The sequence below is a fragment of the Falco peregrinus genome, chromosome 2 (assembly GCF_023634155.1).
Source record: "Falco peregrinus isolate bFalPer1 chromosome 2, bFalPer1.pri, whole genome shotgun sequence".
In the NCBI taxonomy this organism is placed as follows: Eukaryota; Metazoa; Chordata; class Aves; order Falconiformes; family Falconidae; genus Falco; species Falco peregrinus.
In genome coordinates, this window is record NC_073722.1 from 10,917,577 (window position 1) to 10,936,834 (window position 19,258).

Below are 19,258 nucleotides of genomic sequence, written 5' to 3' on the forward strand. Positions count from 1 at the left end.
TTAGAAAGAATCACTAAGTGCATACCACAGTCCCTTCATAGGATGTTATGAATGCCAATTTCGCATAAACTTCAGGGCCTTAGTAGATGTCACAACAATCTCATCACGTTGACAGAAAAATTCTGTTGAGACTATGTGTTTGAATGTCATGATGAAATGAAACAATGACTGTGACAGTCTAGAGACCTGATCCTACTATATAAGATTACTGCAACAGATCTGCTGGAATAGACTTTCATGTGAACTATTAATTTTATCATCAAAGCTAGTTTGAAATGATATAGAAGTATACAAACCGACAAAAATCAATACTTTAAAACTATTTGCTATAATGGCCATAAACACTTAAACTACTTTTTGCACTTTTACATATGAAGACAGATGCCCATTTTGTGATGAAAGTAAATATTATTTGCTGTTAAGTTTAACCAGAAAATATTTTTTCTTCCATAATGAGCTAATGATATTCATACATTTTTACAACGACCTTGTGTTCAGCTTCAAAACCTAGAGGAAAGTAAATAGACATATTCGTATTACAACAAACTATTTTAGATATTAATTCTCAAAGTATGTGTTTATGTTCAAATATGTATGCTTATTTCGTAAGATAGTTGCCATCAACATTATGTTCAAATATGTATGCTTATTTCATAAGATAGTTGCCATCAACATTGGTAGTCACTACGTAGACAAGCACATTTTGATCTAAATTTCTATATTTGCAATAGGATTTTCATATGCCCATACTGTCATGCTTCACATCTACAGTTCCATGATTGCCAGAGGAATTAAAGAAAGACGAGTTACTCCATTCTTAGAGTCCAGCTTTTTCAGAAACTTTTCTCTTTCCAGCTTGATTTCATTGACACTGACATCATGGAGAACATCAAGTGAGCTAATGCAACAGTGGGCTGCTCTCCAGCAACCAGACTTCCAAGTTCTTCACTTCTCACCTCCACCAAAGTGTGCACCCATCAAAGAGACAGAGCTCTGACACAGGGCAGATCAGTCAGGTGACACTGGGCACAAAGCAGCACTAGTCAACTTGGAAGAAGTGCTACTAAAAGGATTTGTTCTTTTGTGTTAGTTTTAGCGTGTCAATTAGTGATATACAATACAATGATGTACTATTTTATTCATTAAGTTAAAAAACTACAAACAGCTGAAGAAAAGGAATGTCAGCCTTTACCCCGAAAAACCCATCACACTTTGTAAACGGATCTCTCAGAAGCAATAAAGACATATTATCATTCTATATGGAAAAAAGCTTACCTAGGATACATCAAGTTCTCTAGAAACCTAGGCATGGAGGAAAGTCATGGTGTTGGCACTATCTTCGGCCCAGTGAAGCCCTGCTTAAAAGATGGTCTAGTTCTCAGCCATAATAGAATTGTACTGGATCTAAGAAAAAGATCCACAGAAAAAAAATCTGGGAGGAAGGAAACCACAAAATTAAGTATAAATAATAAAACAAAAACAAAACCAAACCTAAACCCAAACGAACCACAAAAAAACCCAAAAAACACGACCAACCATTTTTCTGCACTCTCTTAAGGAAAATCAAGGCAATAGGGCTCCCACAATGGTTCCAGAAACAGTTGCCAGTTATAAGGCGGCAATTATTACTTCCCCAAAAAAATATTGGCAGTTCCCAGAAAAAATAATAATATTATTGAAAATATTAAAAATAAATTTTGCAGTTACAGCATTCTCTTGCATCTTGTACTCCTTCACTTCTGCCTAAGGCAAAAGGATTCTTTGAAGTGTGAAGTGTAAATATCTTTGCCTTTATTTACCTTCACACCATCCCAAAATAATCTGAAAAGAGCATAGGAAGAGTGAAACTGCAAACTGGAAGCAAAGAAAAATACCTTAGAACAATACAATGGAATCATTATAACTGGACCACAGCTCTTCGAATCACAAAACAAGAATATTCACTGGTAAGCTTTATTGATCTTATCCTGTCTCAAATAATTCAAAGAGTTGTTAAAATTGGCTTATTGGTTGAATGTGTTTAGGCCTCTTGTGGGTACTTAACAGATAGGTCCTAGGACAGCTTGTAGGATTTTAAGTTTCTACGTAATTTTTTCATTTTTCAACTGAGTAATCAGTATCTGGAAGTTCATAATAAGCATGGAATACCCTCTGTTGTTTTTCTTCTAATTGAGGGTTGGTTTGGGTTTGGTTTTTTTTTTAATAATGCACAAAATTGAACTCACCTGAAGTTAAGTTTTCATCTTGAAACGTTACCTTCTCCTGTATCTGCACCAGTTTTTGACGTTACCGCTTGTATCATCTGCAGTATTAGGAGCCAGTTTTGGAAATCTGTGAGGTTCTTTTTCTACTTAATTTGTGAACCTAACTACATGAGTCAACTCGCTCATACTGGGTGACCTTCATTCTACATTTACTGGATGTGCACAAGTGACAGCAGATATAACTAGCAAGAAAAATACTCTTTCACGCACACTAAATGGAAGAGCTATATCATATAAAGACAAGTTAGGGGAAGAAAAGAAATAATGCTTACTTGAGCTGTTGTTATACTCAAATATTTTCTTTAGAGGCATAATTATTACTAGGGCTTAGTTTACAAAGATGGCTTTTGTCTTGGAGAGTTTGAAATCTGATTAGACAATGAGAAAATGAAAGATAAATTAAAAAAACATATTAACCAGTATACTGTTTCTTTCTATTGAAAAATATTTCTGGGGTAAAGAGCACTTGAATGACATGGAGTTACATTCTTCAGGGGAAACAATGGGAATTACTTGTACCCAATTTAGGATTATTATTATTAATCAAAATTTAGAATAGGAGGAATCCCCAAACTGTTTTCTAGTTCCTAGTGTTTAACCCTATAAACCACAGGAATTAATGATCGTACTGACAACTGGAATGGAAGAAGCCCTTAGAACATTAGCATTTTATAGAAACAATGACCTTAAGACCAGAATGTTTTCTAGGCATTAGTGCCAGAGAGCCACATCTAATTAAATTAAAGCAAGACCCATTCCAATTAACCATGATTTATAGAGTTTAATGTACCTATTTGCATATTTTTATTTTATATGTTACTGTATTTAAGCAATTTTTTTCAGTTTCCTCTGCATATAAATTCTTTTGACATCAGCAGAAACAAATCTCAATAGCCCAACGCACATGTGCCTTTTTGCATCGCAGTATAAAGGAACAGAACTTAAAGCCCAGTGGAGTGAAATTAATTTAATTTAATACAACAGAAAGCTATTCCTCTTTTTAAGAACTATTTTTTGTGTGTATTTAGATTTGGTTTGGGGATCAGAGCCACTGGACTGTTACTAGATACATGCTCACAGTGCATATTTTTCCAAGAAATAATACAGTTTTCCAGCCTGCAAGCAAAAGTATTCATGGATTTTGCATTTGAAATGTTAGCAGGTTTGATTATAGTTTTCAGAAGCAAAAGACTGTCTCAACTTTACATAAGATCAAACCTAAAATTTCAGGCTGGGTTGTTTTTTTGATTGGGATTTTTTTCTTTTTCTTTTTTTTTTTTTTTTTCCTCTCCTTCATTTTTTATGTTGAGCTTTTAGGAAGTGCAAAATTCCCTTGTCTGGCTCACCTACAGTCACGCAGAATACAGAAGTATCACTTGACTCTTCCACTTCATAGGTGACTGCCTGGAGATTATCCGGAAAATGATCTAAGGTGTATCATCTGTTTAATTTTTTCTGAATAATTTCAACATGGGCTATTCTGATAGCGCTGAACAGAAAACATTTTATGGAATGGAAAAATCTAGTTAGTTACAAACTTTCTGTGGGTTCCCCCCCTGCCCCCCCATTATTTAAATGGTTAAATTTATCAGTAGTGAGCAAGGTTCTTTTGTCAACTCTAAACATACAATGAGAGAGCAAAATATTAATAATGTATTTATCTTATCTTTGCTAATAAAACAGCAGCTTTCATAACATCCATAATCAAAACAAAGAAAGGGGAAGAGAAAAATAAGTGGTTTCATAACAAGTTAGACAAGTTAAAATCATAAAAATCATAAGACCACCTATTGCTACTGGTTTTTTATGTGTAGCCTTTTCTTTTCTTTTTTTTTTTTTTTTTTTTTTTTTTTACATCATTTTAGCAATTAGGACTGAATGCAAGCTGTTATGCAGGATTATAGGTAAAGCTGAAAATCTCACAAAACTAGCCCAAACTGTTAACGTTAATAATAAGTACTCTGCAAACATATCTAAAATGCATACAAGTTAAGCCTTTGGGAAAAAATAAGAATGACCTCCTTAAAGCAGTGCAAATAAAAGAAAAGGGATCACAGAAAGCAGGGAAACAGAAAGAAAACAAGTATACGGAAAGGAAATCCACCACTAAAACCCAGAAACTCTGGCCACACTATCAGGTACAGTTATAAATGGCACCAAAAATGTTAGCAATCTTAATGCATCTTTGCACTGTATTCCAAAATTGAATTAAATGAAACTATAAAACGCATGTTAACAACTACAAGACTTGCACTTTATGTTTTTTGGTATGTTGTTACATGAACCAAATTCTATCAGTAAAGCTGAAATAAATCAGACAAGACTTTTGGTCACTTTTCGTAATAGACCGTCATGCACAGGTAGTGTAACCTTTCACACATTTGTGTGCTGTGTGCCCAGTATAATCAGTACAAGGTTTCTCGTGAAGCAACATCACAAACTAATAAGCCACCAAGCAAACAAATCACCATTCAGTAGTGCTATGTCCATTGAATTCTTTGGGCATGAACGTCTTATTTCTCTATATTAACTTTCAGTGATTAGTACTTCAAAATGGAAATTTAATCTGCTAAATTCTAAAAGGTAGAAGTAGTTCATTGGTAAAAAGGATTCACAGCTAAACTAAATGGAAAATCTTGCCCTGCATTCTGTTAAATCAAAGGAAAACAATCAACAGATGTTACTTTGAACAGGACTGGACTTATAGAAGAATTTAAAAGTGTTTCCACATACTAGTAGCCTCAAGTAAGACAACAAACCAGCAACAGCCATGTTAAAAAAGTAGGTACGAGGATTTTTATTTTGTTATTTAGACTAATCTTACACTATTGTCCTTCAGTTATCGGAACAATGATAGAATGAATGTCAGCTAAGAAATACTGTCAACTAATTGTGTGATGTTATATCTAGACTAGCTGTATGGACAGTCATAAGAGTAACAGCCTATAAAAGAGGAAAGAAATAGAGGGTTGTGTCATTGCTAGGTGGAACTTCAGAAATTGCCACTTTTTATTTCTGTAGCATGATCCTATTTTTAATCTAAAAATATAGTGCAAATATCTGCAGTAGTCTTGGCTCTCTACTTCTTGCTAAGGTAGATATTCTCAGTCCTTCAGTGGATGTTGCCGAATTGTGCAGCTCACAGCTAACTGTAGTTTTGAAAATTAACTTTAGACATTAAGTTTTGAAAAATAAATAAGTTTGTTCTAGACACTCCTGCAGGCAACAAGACATAAGTTATTGAGCTTAATGCAAGGGTAACTGGGAGCAGTTTAATGGCCCCCGGCCATTAAATATGCAGGAGGGTCAAATTACACGATCAAGTGGCTGCTCAAGCCTTTAAGCGCATAAAATATATGAAACTCCCTGAAATAACAGCAGCTTGCATGTTATATATTTTCTTTTGCGTTTACAAGATCCTGGAGATATTAAGATGTATTGTCTTTCCTGGAATAAGCCTAGATGTCACTGGGGGAGCTCAAATAAGTCCTGGGAACTTCTGCTGACTTTTAAAGAGAAGAGTCAAGGGAGTCTGCTACCTGTTATCTGCAGTAAAGTATGAAGAGATTTATGACATTAGCCTTAAAAGAAATAATGGCACACTAGTGAATCAATGATATAATTGCGCATGGTGCTGAGTCTCCTGGCCCAAGACCAAAAAAGCACTTCATGATGTATGGAGCTTAAAGCCAAAGGTAGTTTGCTAGGCAAAGTTACTTAAAAGCTAGATTTTCCTAAATTCTTGGCTAATTTCAAAAGGTAGTCAGCTCCCATCTCACTATCAAGAAAGATAATATGTACATTGGGGTCAGCAGCAGATCTAGTAGGAAATTCTCATGAGGATTATTATTCCATTTGAAAAAGGCCAAGTTCACTGGAACTAAGGCTGGCTATTAGGAGGAAGAAAAATAAAAGACAACAAAAAAGAAACCCGTAAAAGCCCTCAATCTGTGTACTGAGAATACAGATTTTCAACATACCCTAAAGAAAAAGGAGATGGTAAGATGGGAGGCTGCAAACAAATAAAATAGTAATATCTTTTTCTTTCAAAAGGACCTTCACACATAGGGGTGTTTCTCTCCAAAGAAAAGACAAGATAAACAGGAAGGAAAGGAAGAAAAAGACAGACTCTTTCCTGAGTAGTAAGACCCTGTGGTCAGAAAATTCCTAGCGTAGACATGTAAATTCAAAAGCCTCCTCCAAATTAAGCAAATATTTAGGATTTTTTCTAATTCAAGGATATCTGATGGGATTATTTCACTTTAAAATTCAACAGAATTAACTTCCAATAGGTCAAATATATATTAATAAGTGTAATAATAGATCTTAAATCAGATTTTAAAACTTTTCATTTTGTGCAAGAGCAAAATTCAATGAGACTATATGTTTAACAACTTGTACTGAATGCCTGAACAGAGAGAAGAAAAAAACACAACCTAGTACTTTTTGAGCATTTTTATTATTCAGTATTTCACACAGTTCCAGTTAAGTAAGTAAACCCTGATAACATACACTGTAATATTTAATCCCAAATTATGTCTACTTCACAAATGAACCAAAGTTAATACATTTACTGTTTCATATGAGCCAAAGCAGTGTCAGACCAGTTTTGTCCCTTCCGATTTCTGCCTTTGACTGCAGAATTATTACAAACCGCCTTAAGGCATACCTTTCCTTTTAATAACATGCAGAAAATACAAACCTTCAAGTGTAGTTATTGTTCAGCATTATGTAGTAGAAGAGAAGTAGCATGTAGTTATTAAATTGTCAGACATTAAAACATGCATAAATCATAAACAAATCTCATTAAATGCTGTGCACCAGCCAAAGTTTACAACTTCAGGATAAGTTCTAGGAGATGGAAACATTTAAATGTTAGAGACCCAACTGCCAACCATCTGCATGCATGAACATACACACAAAACAACATTGACAAAGGAAATCAGGGAAGATTTCATGTGATCAATGACAATGTGCAACCCCAAGTATACCTCACAGCAGCCACATACTGAAAAGAAAATTAGCTGTGGACCTTGTAAGAAAGAACAGCTCATCTACCTGGCAAGATTAATCAATTAAAGCAAATTAACCTGCGTTAGCAGGTCCTAACATTGACCTGTTCTTCAAATGTATTTGTAAATTATATTGGTTATGCTAACATAAAGAAGAAACTCTTATCCAGAACAATTTTAAGCACTATGAACATGAAATGTCACATAGTACAAGCCTGTATATGCATTAAAAAAAATATTTATACATTATAAATAATGTTATAAAAAAATTGAGAGAACACATGCAATAGCTATTTTCAATTAGTTATAACAATGTTTTATTCAACTTAATTGTTCCAAAGAACAAGGAATATTCTCAAAAAGTTGAGTAATCAAAGCTAAATCCTCCACACAGAGGGTCAGTTGATGCATCAAGCTGGTAGTTATGAATATATTCTAGCTTTTACTCAAAAGCTCCTAGTTGCATATTTCCAAACTTGCCATGTTCTACCTCTGACACTCTTTCCAGACACTTTTAGGAAAAGAGACGATCTTTTGTCACCGGTACAGAAATTCATCAAGCATTCAAGCAAATCATATCAGTTCTGCAAGTCTTTGCCACCTAAATATCTTTATGAATCAATTCTTGTGCAATTTAAATTTTACCAAAACATTTTGCATTCATGTTATTCAAGGAAGCAACATTCTGGAAAATGGATATCAGAGAAGTTGAGGAAGAGAGCTATTTGAAATCAATGTATCCTTAAAAGCAATAGTCTAGAATGTTCTCAAAATAAGTAAATAATAAATGCCCACCAACTTTCAACAATATATTTTAAATAGCAGAGTTTCCTTAGGTGGTGGAGATCAGGGGTAGTGTGACAATTCCTTCCCAGCTCTTGGCTAAATCATGGGATTAAAATACACTTACTTTTTCTGCTAATCACTGATCTAGTCTATAAAACGTAGAGTGGCTACTCTTCATTCACAGTATTTTAATGAGGATTAACATCCCAGACTCATCTAACAAGCTATAAGGCCAGGCGAGAGTGACAGAGAAGTACTGTCTATTCAAGAATGGAATCTGCTTGTAAACATGTGACAATGACAGGAATTTTGTCCCTCCCTACATATAACAACTTGTATTGCAGCACTTTTAGCAACCTTCAGTATCAGAACAATTCACACAGTCATCAGACACAGGCAGCTTTTTTGTTACAGTGTGAAAATTCTATTTACAAGCAGTATTACAGATATATATGTAAATTAATTTAGATACATTTTTTTATACTTGTCTTTTTCTTTTTAAAAAATAATATTTATTCCTTTGTTCAGAATGTGAATTCTTAAGTTATACTCTGCTGACAAAAACACTTCTTTATTGTAGAACGGAAGACCCAGGGAAAGAACCTGCAATGGTTACTGTGCCTCTTTTGCTATCAGATTCCTGTAAGGAACCCCCAGACAGACTGACAGTGCTGAAACATGTAAAGGAACACACAGAAAACAACCTAAATGGACAAAAAGGAAAGTTTCAGACTTAAAACATGGTGTTTGGACCCAAACATTATTAGCATAGTTGTTATCACTAACTCTTAAATGAGGCTATTAAAGAATGTATTAAAAATAGACCATAATTTAAAAACTGAGAAATCCTTGTGATTAGTATCTCTGATTTTTTCTTAATTTAGACATCATTCCTCCAAAAATTGTGTTAAAAGCAGTAAACATCCATATGTTGCCATTCATAATATGTGAAGTAGTTATTGTCTGAACAATCCTCAGAGTCAACCACAGTAGTTCTGAATAAATAGTACTATTCGATGTAAATAAAACTGACATAGACTGGCTCAGGGGCTGTGACAGAAAGAATACTTTTCCAAGGGAAAGTAAAAAATACAGTAATGAATTGACAGGCTAAAAATGCATGTCTATGCACGAGACACCTCCTCGGTTGCTTTGTATTAGCCCCAGAGATAATGGTACGTGAACTTTGAACAAAGTGATCTCCCAAAAGGGAGCAACAGTTAAAATATGCTTTTAAATTTAGATTTCATCCATCTTAACCAATTTATTCTGCTAATTATTTTCAGTAGACATATATATATATTTTTTTTTTTTTGTGGGTAGCCACTTATTCATGCCTTGTTTGTAGTTACGATGGGAAATAATGAATAATCAAGTGTTTCAACTCTTTTTCCGCTTCTGTATTTCATGATACTAGTAGTGCACTGTGCAATACCTCCAACTACAAGTACACTTAAGAACATTTGAAATATTTATGACTGTGGGCTACATTAAATAAATAAATAAAAACAAGTAATTTTCACAGTTTTCCCCAAATGTATCCACTTATTTTTATGCGTGACTTACACAGTGTAGATTTTTCCTATAAAGAAAAATTACAGATTACAGAAAAATACAGATATATGATGATAGGACCAAAGATTTATGAAATTTGAGAATTAAAATACAACAGTTTGGCTCACCTGGAGGTATTCACATGCCTATATCAGTAGGTTATGCAGGAAAAGGTGGTTTCAATGCCTGCTATTTTACTAAGCTATCTCAAAAAGCAGTAATTAGCTAGAAAGGAACCGTATGTTACACAGGTCATGATATAAAGCCCAGTCCCAGTATTTGAGACCTAGAAAAGAAGAAAGAATATAGTTCAAGTCCTGCCTGACTCCTCAATGTTTTGATGATAAACTTAATTAATAAAGGACCATTTTTCTGTGGGTATTACCAGATTTCCCAAGCCAACTCCATAAACCAAATGGTGCTTTACAAATTTGTATACAGTAAGCTACATTTTTTCCTTTAAGGCCTTGTTAAAATTTTTTCTTCTCAGTTTCTTAACGGTTAAGAAACTGCATACTGAGATAATAACATTGGGGTTTTTTCCTAATTTTAGTGCATTGAATAACTGTGTGCTTACAACCATATGGAAGAAAAAAATTCATATGTGGTTAGACATTCCCTTTCAATAAAGCTGTCAGCCTGCCTTGCAAAGGTCACATCACTGATAGAAAATACCAGACAGCAGTGGAAGTCATTGCATGCATCAGTCATCAAAATAATGCTACAAATCACAATATGACCATTTTATTATATCACTATTATTACATGTTTTTAAGTTCAGTCGGCAATCAACCTGTTTTTTTTCCTTAGTACGTTTTCATAGACTGAGAAAAAGCAATTTTATTCTATCTCTATTCACTGTTTATCTACTTCTTATCAGGGAGATCATGTTCTGCATGTTATTGTTGGGGGAACTGTCTTTTAAACTGTAAAAATATAGCTGTAAAGAGAGTAGTTTCATGCCAAGCCCAGAACATACCACCCTGTTTTAGTTTCAGGCAGCAAATCCCACAGCAGTAGGAGGTACTAAGCTTATTCCAACACTCTTGGAAAAGCTACAAAAATGGAATATACCCAGCAACTGGATTTTAGCAAATCATGTTCAATGCAACTACTATGCCTCTTTTGCTACTAACCTCAATTGTAAATTACTCTGTCTTGCACACGATCCATCTCTTTCAGCATTCAAACCCAGGACCTTTCCAGATGTGAACAGTGGAAGGTAGACCCCAACTAAAAGCTTTCCAAGCACCAGCTTTTCTTTTCAGTCTAATAAAACACAGCTATTGCTTTTTAATCAAGTAAGGATTTCCATATGTTCCAATGATTGCCCGTATTCTTTACTCTCAAACAAAGAACATTTTCCCATCACCACATTACGTTTCCTTATTTAAATATGTACTTATCCAAATCCCACAAATACAATGCATACTTTGGTTTGCAAAGAGATTATTTTCTGGGTGAACTATACTAAGGAGTAAGAAAAAAAGCAGTCTAAATACAAGCAAACACAATGCAGAGTTAAAATAGTTAATGGTTTACCTTTTCAGTTCTATTGTAATACTGTGTTTTATGGAGATAATGAAAGGGCATACAAAGCTGGTTTACATCGAATGACTAACATTCTGTTACCTTTGGAACCGCCATTGTAAGGTAAACGCTTATACAAGAAAACTGGGGAAATGGTTTGTTATTTTAGTAAAGCCATCCCACGGGTGGTGTTTTTCATGTTTGTGATGCAAAATTTTTCTGTCTCAAGTGTCTCTGTCAGCAATAGTGAACTTGTGAAAATAGAGGCTGCAAAATCCTGACATAGCTGCTAAACCTTGACGTAGTAGTCTGCTCAGTCTAATTTAGGTACCATCTGGTATGCACTTTTCTACCCTTCCTGCAGTTTCATCTTTAAATGGGAGTATCTACAGGAGAAATTCACACAGAAAGGCTAAAGAGGCAAATACAACTGAAGAAAGTTAATGGCAATCTTTGCTTAGAAAGTACAAAGGACTCATTAGGTACAGTGAAAAAACAGAGAAGGCAGGTGGATACAAAAAATAATGCAGTAGAAATTTTGACCGTACTTCAGACAACACAGAAATGTGCAATAGTGAGCTCAGTCTGATTGACAATTGATCATTGATTCAGTGGTCTGTGAGATAACAAGAGCATAGAAGGGTGCTTCTCCACATATCTTCTTTTTGTTTTGTGGTATAAGGATTATGTGACAGTTCATTCTACATACATATATACACACATGCATATTCCTATACATATAAATATACATACACACAGATATATATAACAAAATATATTTATATAAACTCTAAATGGAAAACTGCAAGTGCAGTTTTAATTAAGGGATGTGAAGACTCAGTGCATCTATCAACTTCTAATTGAATTAGTTTCCAGGCTTGTCTGTAGAAGTCACCTAAACTGAAAACTGTCAAAGGAAGGGTACCAGGCAAACTAGGTCACTTATTTGATCTAATATGCAATTTCCTACAAATTACTTAATATAAAGATTCAGGCTTTCTGGGAATAACATGAACTGTCTCCCATCATTTTCTAGACTTGGTGCCTGCCTTCCTCTATTTTTTTTTTCTTCTCACTGAAGTTCTTTGTCCTGCTTCCTCCTCAGTTTCCACTACCCTCAAAATGTTTATTACCCTTCCCTAATTCATCCAAGGAAGGGTGGATTAATCTTATTTGTCCCTGCAAGAAATTGTCTGTTTTGTTTAGAAGCTTGCATAAGCAAAAGTGACTGACAGTAACAGATCTCTACGTAACTTGCATGGGTTTTAACATATACATTGACTGCTTTTACCATATTTTTTTCCCTGGTACATGGTCTCTTTTTTAAACACAGGAAACAATTTGCACAGTTTCCACCTCAAACCAAAAAACATGGGGTTTTCTTATTTTTCTTTAATCAGTCCTAACCAATTTAGCAAGTTGATAGCATCTGGCTTGTGACTACCTTACTTTGCTGATTGCTTAAAATCCTATTTCAAGGTAATGTTACCCCCAGCATAGTATAATTCAAAGACTCTGAACTTTGACCAGTCCCTTTGAAAATGTGAAAAATTGACTCTTGTAGCTGTCAAATGCAAGACTCAGTGGAACAGCAACGAGGAAAAAGGATACAGAATTTCCTCATAACTGCAATTTTTTGTATTACTTAGTGAGAACTAGGCAGTATTTGTCTCTTCTAACAGCTTATTTTCCTTCACAGGACCAATATTCCCATCATGAGTCATTACCATCCTAAATCTTCCTGTCTCAAGTATTTAGAGATGTACACTTTGCTGAAAAATAAAGTGAGCTTTATTAACCCACCAAAAGCTATATAAGAAAAAAAAGCATTATGTGGGGTGGTAGTAGGGAAGTTTTTTAGAAGGCTTTATGGATTTGTATGTGACTGTTGTCATTGCTACTATCATACCTGGGAACAAGAAAGAAGAAATTGCATTCAATTTTATTTTTTATTTTCAACAGCAGCTCGTTGTAGTGCAGCAAAGCAAAGGAAAAATGCTTTGGAGAAATTAAGAGATATAAAAACATAACTGAAATAAAATAAGTGAAATATTTGAGGATCACTTATAATAATTATACAGTACATGAAATAACAGCATAAAACATTAAAGGATCTAGTGGGGATGAAGTCAATGGTTGGTTATGTCTGTTCACACCGAATAATGGAGTTCCTTTTGTGACTTTTTGTGAAGGATGTATTTTGTTTCTTAGAACTTAAAGTCTTTTCTCACCACATTTTTAAATTAAATGAAACAAGTCGCCACACCTAAAAATGTTGATCAAGGCAATGTGATAGAGTCCACGATTGTTTCACTTTGTAAAAAGATCAGAATAAGGGAGCTAACAGTATTGAATCTGTGGGCCAAAATTGTCATGAAACATAACAGCATGATATACCCTGAGGTAGTCTGGGCTGTCATCCTGAACAGCTATGTGATATGGAGCTGCCTTGTGATATCAAACTTCATCTGGCCCAGTAAAATTTAGGATTTGTTTTCATCTGTCACCTACTAAGAGGTACTAGCTTTAGAAACAGTTCAATTCAAAGAATAAAAACAAATCAAGTTTGCAGATATGTTGTTCACTTGCAAAATTTGGAAAGATGTAGGTTTTAAAACCATTCAGAGCATGTTTCACGAACCATTGTAAAAGCCCCTCCAAACTATCATGCAACCATGCTCTGGGAAAAAATTAAGTATGACGAGGAAGAAAGAATATTATTTGTTTCTCATTAATCTGGCAGAGAAGTAAGACTAAATAGTGAAGTGACTTATAACTTTATAATTCCGTGCAACCTTTTGCAGTAAAAATTTCAATAGCATAAAAAATTAGGGAATGCCAAAGTAAGAGTGAATACATTAGGTCAGAGTCTGTGCTTACGTGAAGAGGTGCGGACATTCACATGTTTCGGTCAGCTACAAATAGGCTAGGCTACAACAGATGGAAATTGTGTTTAACTATGACTTTAACATAGATTCCCTGAAGCAAAACCAGAACCAACTTAGTTACTAATATCTATGTTCTGCTAGTCACTAACAGGAGTCCAATCAATCTTTAGTTGCATGATGCAATTAGGTTCAGAAGACACTTTTTGCACCATGTATTTTTTGTACTAATATTTCATAATTAAAATGTAAATCAGTGACATTACTCCATTCACAAATGTTGTCCATTTCTTCTGGACACTCAAATTTTGCTAAAGCAATTGCTCTCATAATAGGCTATAGTATGCAGCAAAATATCAAATTAGGATCATCATAGAGATAAAACATAAGAAAACCCAGGTTATGCAAGGGATTCATTGAAAGATTTTACTAGCGAAACATTTGAGTTATATTTACAAAAATCATATGAAGCATTGAGTAGGCTACTTACAAAACACATAGGTAACGTGTTAGTTACATACTACAACAGAAAATAATTATCATAAGGCTGACTAATAAGGAAGATTGACTGTTATTCATAGACAGGCACAGGAGCTTCTTCTGTAAATTAAATTTCAAGACTTTAGATTGCAATTTGAAGGGGAGGTTTAGGTTGGATATTAGGAAAAAATTCTTCACTAAAAGAGTGTCAAGCATTGGAACAGGCTACCCAGGAAAGTGGTGGAAGCACCATCCCAGGAATTTTTTTAAAAATGCATAGATCTATGGTTTAGTTGTGACCTTGGTAGCCCTGGGTTCACGGTTAGACATGATGATCTGAAAGGTCTTTTCCAACCTAAATGATTCTATGATTCTATGAAATAAATAAGAACAAGAACTGTTCAAAAATAAACTGAACCAAAGCCAAGATACAAAACAAATAAGGTTGCTACTGGGAATGGAGAAAAAGTATGGAAAGCCATCTAAAACACATGCAGACTGTTAAATGCAATCTAAACAGAAATCCAGCTTTGGGAAGGCATCCAAGAAGGAACCAGGACAGATTTGATCCAGAACAGATGTGGAGAGGGAATTTTTAAAATTAAAATCTAAAGTGAACTAATTCTTTACAACAACAACAGCACTAATAATGTAATTGGGGGTTTTGTTTGTTTTGTTTTCTGGCCACACCAAAATTATTCTGTCCAGAATGAGGTTTCCAATGGTAAAGGGACACCACAATATTGATTTTTCATAAAGAATATAATTACTTTTATCTTTTGAGTCTATTTTAAGCTAAATTAATGCAAATACTGTATATGTTTATAAATGTATGATTATTCATTGCATGTAGACAAATAATCCCAAATCTCAAAACAGACCTTGGAAATTTTGGGGGTAAAAAATACTTGAGATATCACAAATAGACAAAATCCAAAATGTATACATAAGCAAATAAACCACAAATTTTAAACATTAACTAGGAGTTATAATTTTGAGTTAAACTATGAGATATCACTGCATCTCAAACCCAACAATAAGCTGTATAAATGTTTTATATAAAACAGAGCTGTCTTGCTAACAGTGTAACTAGTTTCATATTTGTGTAGCTTGCTTAGAGCTGTGATAGTTTTCAGTAAGAATGTAGTTGAAAATATGTAGGGTTAAAATAATACCATTGGAATCACATTGTGCCTTTTTCATCTCCTTCCACTGTTGATAAAATTGATGGAATCAAGACATGTTGCTAGAATTTGGGCATGACGACTAATCTATATGTACATCATTATGACTGGAATGAGTGGTTGCACAATGAGATGAGGCTTGTCCTTGGAAACAGTTAATTCAGCAAGGAATACTACTTTCATAAATGTACTGTTAAAATTTTTTTTTAAAGTAATCAAGATGGGATATTATGGAAGCAATGAAAAGGAACACATACATAGACTTTTAATGCTGTGGTTTATGACAAATAATGTTCCTTCCACATTTAGAAAGTTGAATGCACATACAAAAATTACTTCTTCTCTTACCTGTGCTCAGCATCGAACTCTAAAGTGTAATTTCTGGTGTGCATTTTATGCCCATTATAATCACTATCATACAAGGTTCAGCTGGTCTTATTATTAGAAAAGATGGATTAATAATCAGCTTTTTAGTTTCCACTAGGAACCACCTGCCCTCCAGTTTTTACAGAAACAGCTTTCTTACTTGAAAACTATTCTGAGCCATGTCATGTGTCCCATGGTAGAACTAGACTAACTTTCTATTATTCTTATTGCTATTATTAAAAATTAATTAATCTTCTGCCCTTGGGAGCGACAGATCAGAATGGTTCTTGCAAACTCTCGCAATGTAAGCTAGGCTAAATTTAAAAGTTTGCAGCCAAAGGTTACTGGCAAAAGGCAGAGAAACTGATAATAAAAAAAAAGATGATTTGACCACTTTAGTTGCTGCTGTTCAAAGTCTGATGTACTAATGTAAATTGTCACTGATTTCACTAAATACACCAGAGTCCGAATTGTGACAGCTGATGGCTTTGAATCATGATCACTGCCAAACTGAACAGCAGCCGTTGAAGTGGATGCCACTGCCTTTGGTAATAACACACATTTGTCTCGCACAGTAAAGTGTAAATGCAACCAGTTAAAAAGATTTTTTCTAAAGATCTACATACACATATTGGGGGGGGGGGGGGGGGGGGGCAGGGAAGTCAGAAATTTATTCCCAGTTCGGTGCAAGGAGATCTGGTGCAAGAAGGCTGGGATCTGAGAACTACCTCTAGACTACTGCACAGTACAGTAACTTAACATTCTTGCTACTAAGAGCTACTTTCCATCCGAAAATCCAATAATAAAAGCACAGAGCCATTGAGACAAAGAATAAATTACTTCTGAAGATCTTAGCTCCCACATAAATGAAGAACATATAACAAAATACTTCTGAAAACAGCTTGACTTGCTCCCTGCCGAGTACCAGGATAATTCAGAATGAAGATGCTACAGCTGCTCTATCCTTTCATCCAAAATCTATATCTATCTGCCTATAATGAAGACCACTGGAGTCTTCAAATTACTGTGAAAGCAGTTTACTTTGCTGTTCTTATAGGGCATGACACAGAAAAGGAAGAAATAGATCCTGAAAACTTATTTTCCTTGATGACATCGACACTTGGAAGTACTGGTTGAAATGGACATAGTCTTTGAGGTTCCTCCCTGCTCCTCCCAAGAACCAAAACCTTTTCATTCAGGAGAGAACACAAATTCAATCATTGTTACTTTCTTTAAACTGTAACATCAATGGTTTATCTGAGACCTATTCAGATATTTTGATTTCTCTATATCCGTCATTGATATCCACTTTTGGTTAGCTTTAGGTGAGCTGCCTTGTACTGTAAGCAAAGTCCAACAAAAACTGCCTTGACATATGGGCACTAGAGTGATTTCTAGGCCAAGGACTGATCAAAATGGTCAGGATTCAAGGACAAAATAAACTAGATGAGAGCTAATATCCTTTAGGCTGCTGGGTGGTTATACCCAGAAGGAGGAGGTGAAGGACTGTGGCAGTGGAGTGACTATGAGGCAGCGGTGGGGACAAATAAAAAAGTGTCAAGGCAAAAGTTTCTCAATTTTTTTCCTCCATAAACATAGGAATGGGCATTTATATTCCAGCTGACTGCAAAGAAATTCACTGAGATAATTTAGATGAACTTCTCAACAATAAGGCCAAGAAAACCAGTTGTACAAGGAAACAAATCTTTCCTAGCATATTACCATAGAATATTTCTGTACTTACATACTGTGAATAGAAATACGTTTGTGAATTAGATTCAGACATTTAATGAACTATTGCATGGAGAAAGCTGAGTTAAAGAAAAAATAATTCAAAGGAGAAAAGAATATAACACACATTCTCCAGCTCTCCCAACACTGTCACACTGAAAAGTACCCTCTGAGTTCACACAAGCCTCTGTCTAGTTGTCCTATGGGGCCTACATTAGCTCATGACCTATGGCATACAGACAAAACCGAGCTATTTTTAAGGTGTTAACAATATTTATCATTGAGGAAAGTGCTTTGAGAAAACTTCATTACAGATTTCAAAAGGCATCCTTTATGTAATAACAAAAACTTGCACTTGAAATTCAAGAAGAATGGTATGTATATTGACAATGCAGGTTTTTCATCTCTGAAAAATAAAGCCAAGAGGATAATTACATAAAATGTTAAAAATATTCTTTAGACTTCCCCAGAATATTTCACAGAATGGCTTCTGCAAAGGCGGCAGCTTGAATATCATCACAACCTAAAGTTTCCAAGGGAGACTTAAATGAAGAGCAGGTACATTGATCAAAGCTAACAGTATCTACTGCACTCCCTTTATCCACAGAGCAAGTTATCTCACCACAGAAGTCGACTGGGTTGGTCAAGCACTATTTGCACTTGGGTAAATTCATGCTGACTATTTCCAGTAGGAGCTGTTTGAGAGTTATGACATAAAAGCAGCATAGTAAAAGCTATAGATTTTGTCTGTGGATCTCTGTTAAGTCCATGGGATACCATTTCATAGCTTTGTTCAGGGTTGCTATATCATAGTACAGACCATCAAATTGGACTTGTCTTCAAGAATGGCTCAAAAATATTTCAAAGCATTATGACAAGCTTTAAAAAAAAGAGATAAAATAGAAATGTTAAGCATCCAGTGGAGAAACAGATCATTAGTTTCATACATGTAAAAAAGAGAAAACAAGGATTCACAAAGGTAGTGGAACTTGCCTCAAAACAAGTTTCATAAAAAGCACGTTTGACTTGAAATTATTGCAAACAAATCAGGCAAGGCAGCAAGCCTCTGCAATTCAGGAATTCCATTTCCCATCTTCTCCAATAACTTCATATGCTATCTACTATCCATAAACCCTACGAGTTTTCATATAGATGGATTGGTATCATTATAAAAAGAATACAGACTATCATTTATAAACTGTCAGTATCTTAGCTTTAAATTTTAATAAGTGAAATATGTTTGTTTTCAGGAAGAATAAACTCACATGTCTGCACTAGTTGTGGGTCTTTTTTAAATAACTTTTTTTTGAAAATTATAATAAATCAGTTAAATGAGACAAACATTTAATGAACTGGACCTATTTTCTAGTACAACATCTGCTTAGTAACATTTTTATTCCGGTATCTTTAGCGATTGTAACACAGAGCTAATTAAAGAAAAAACCCACAAAGAATAGAAAACAGCA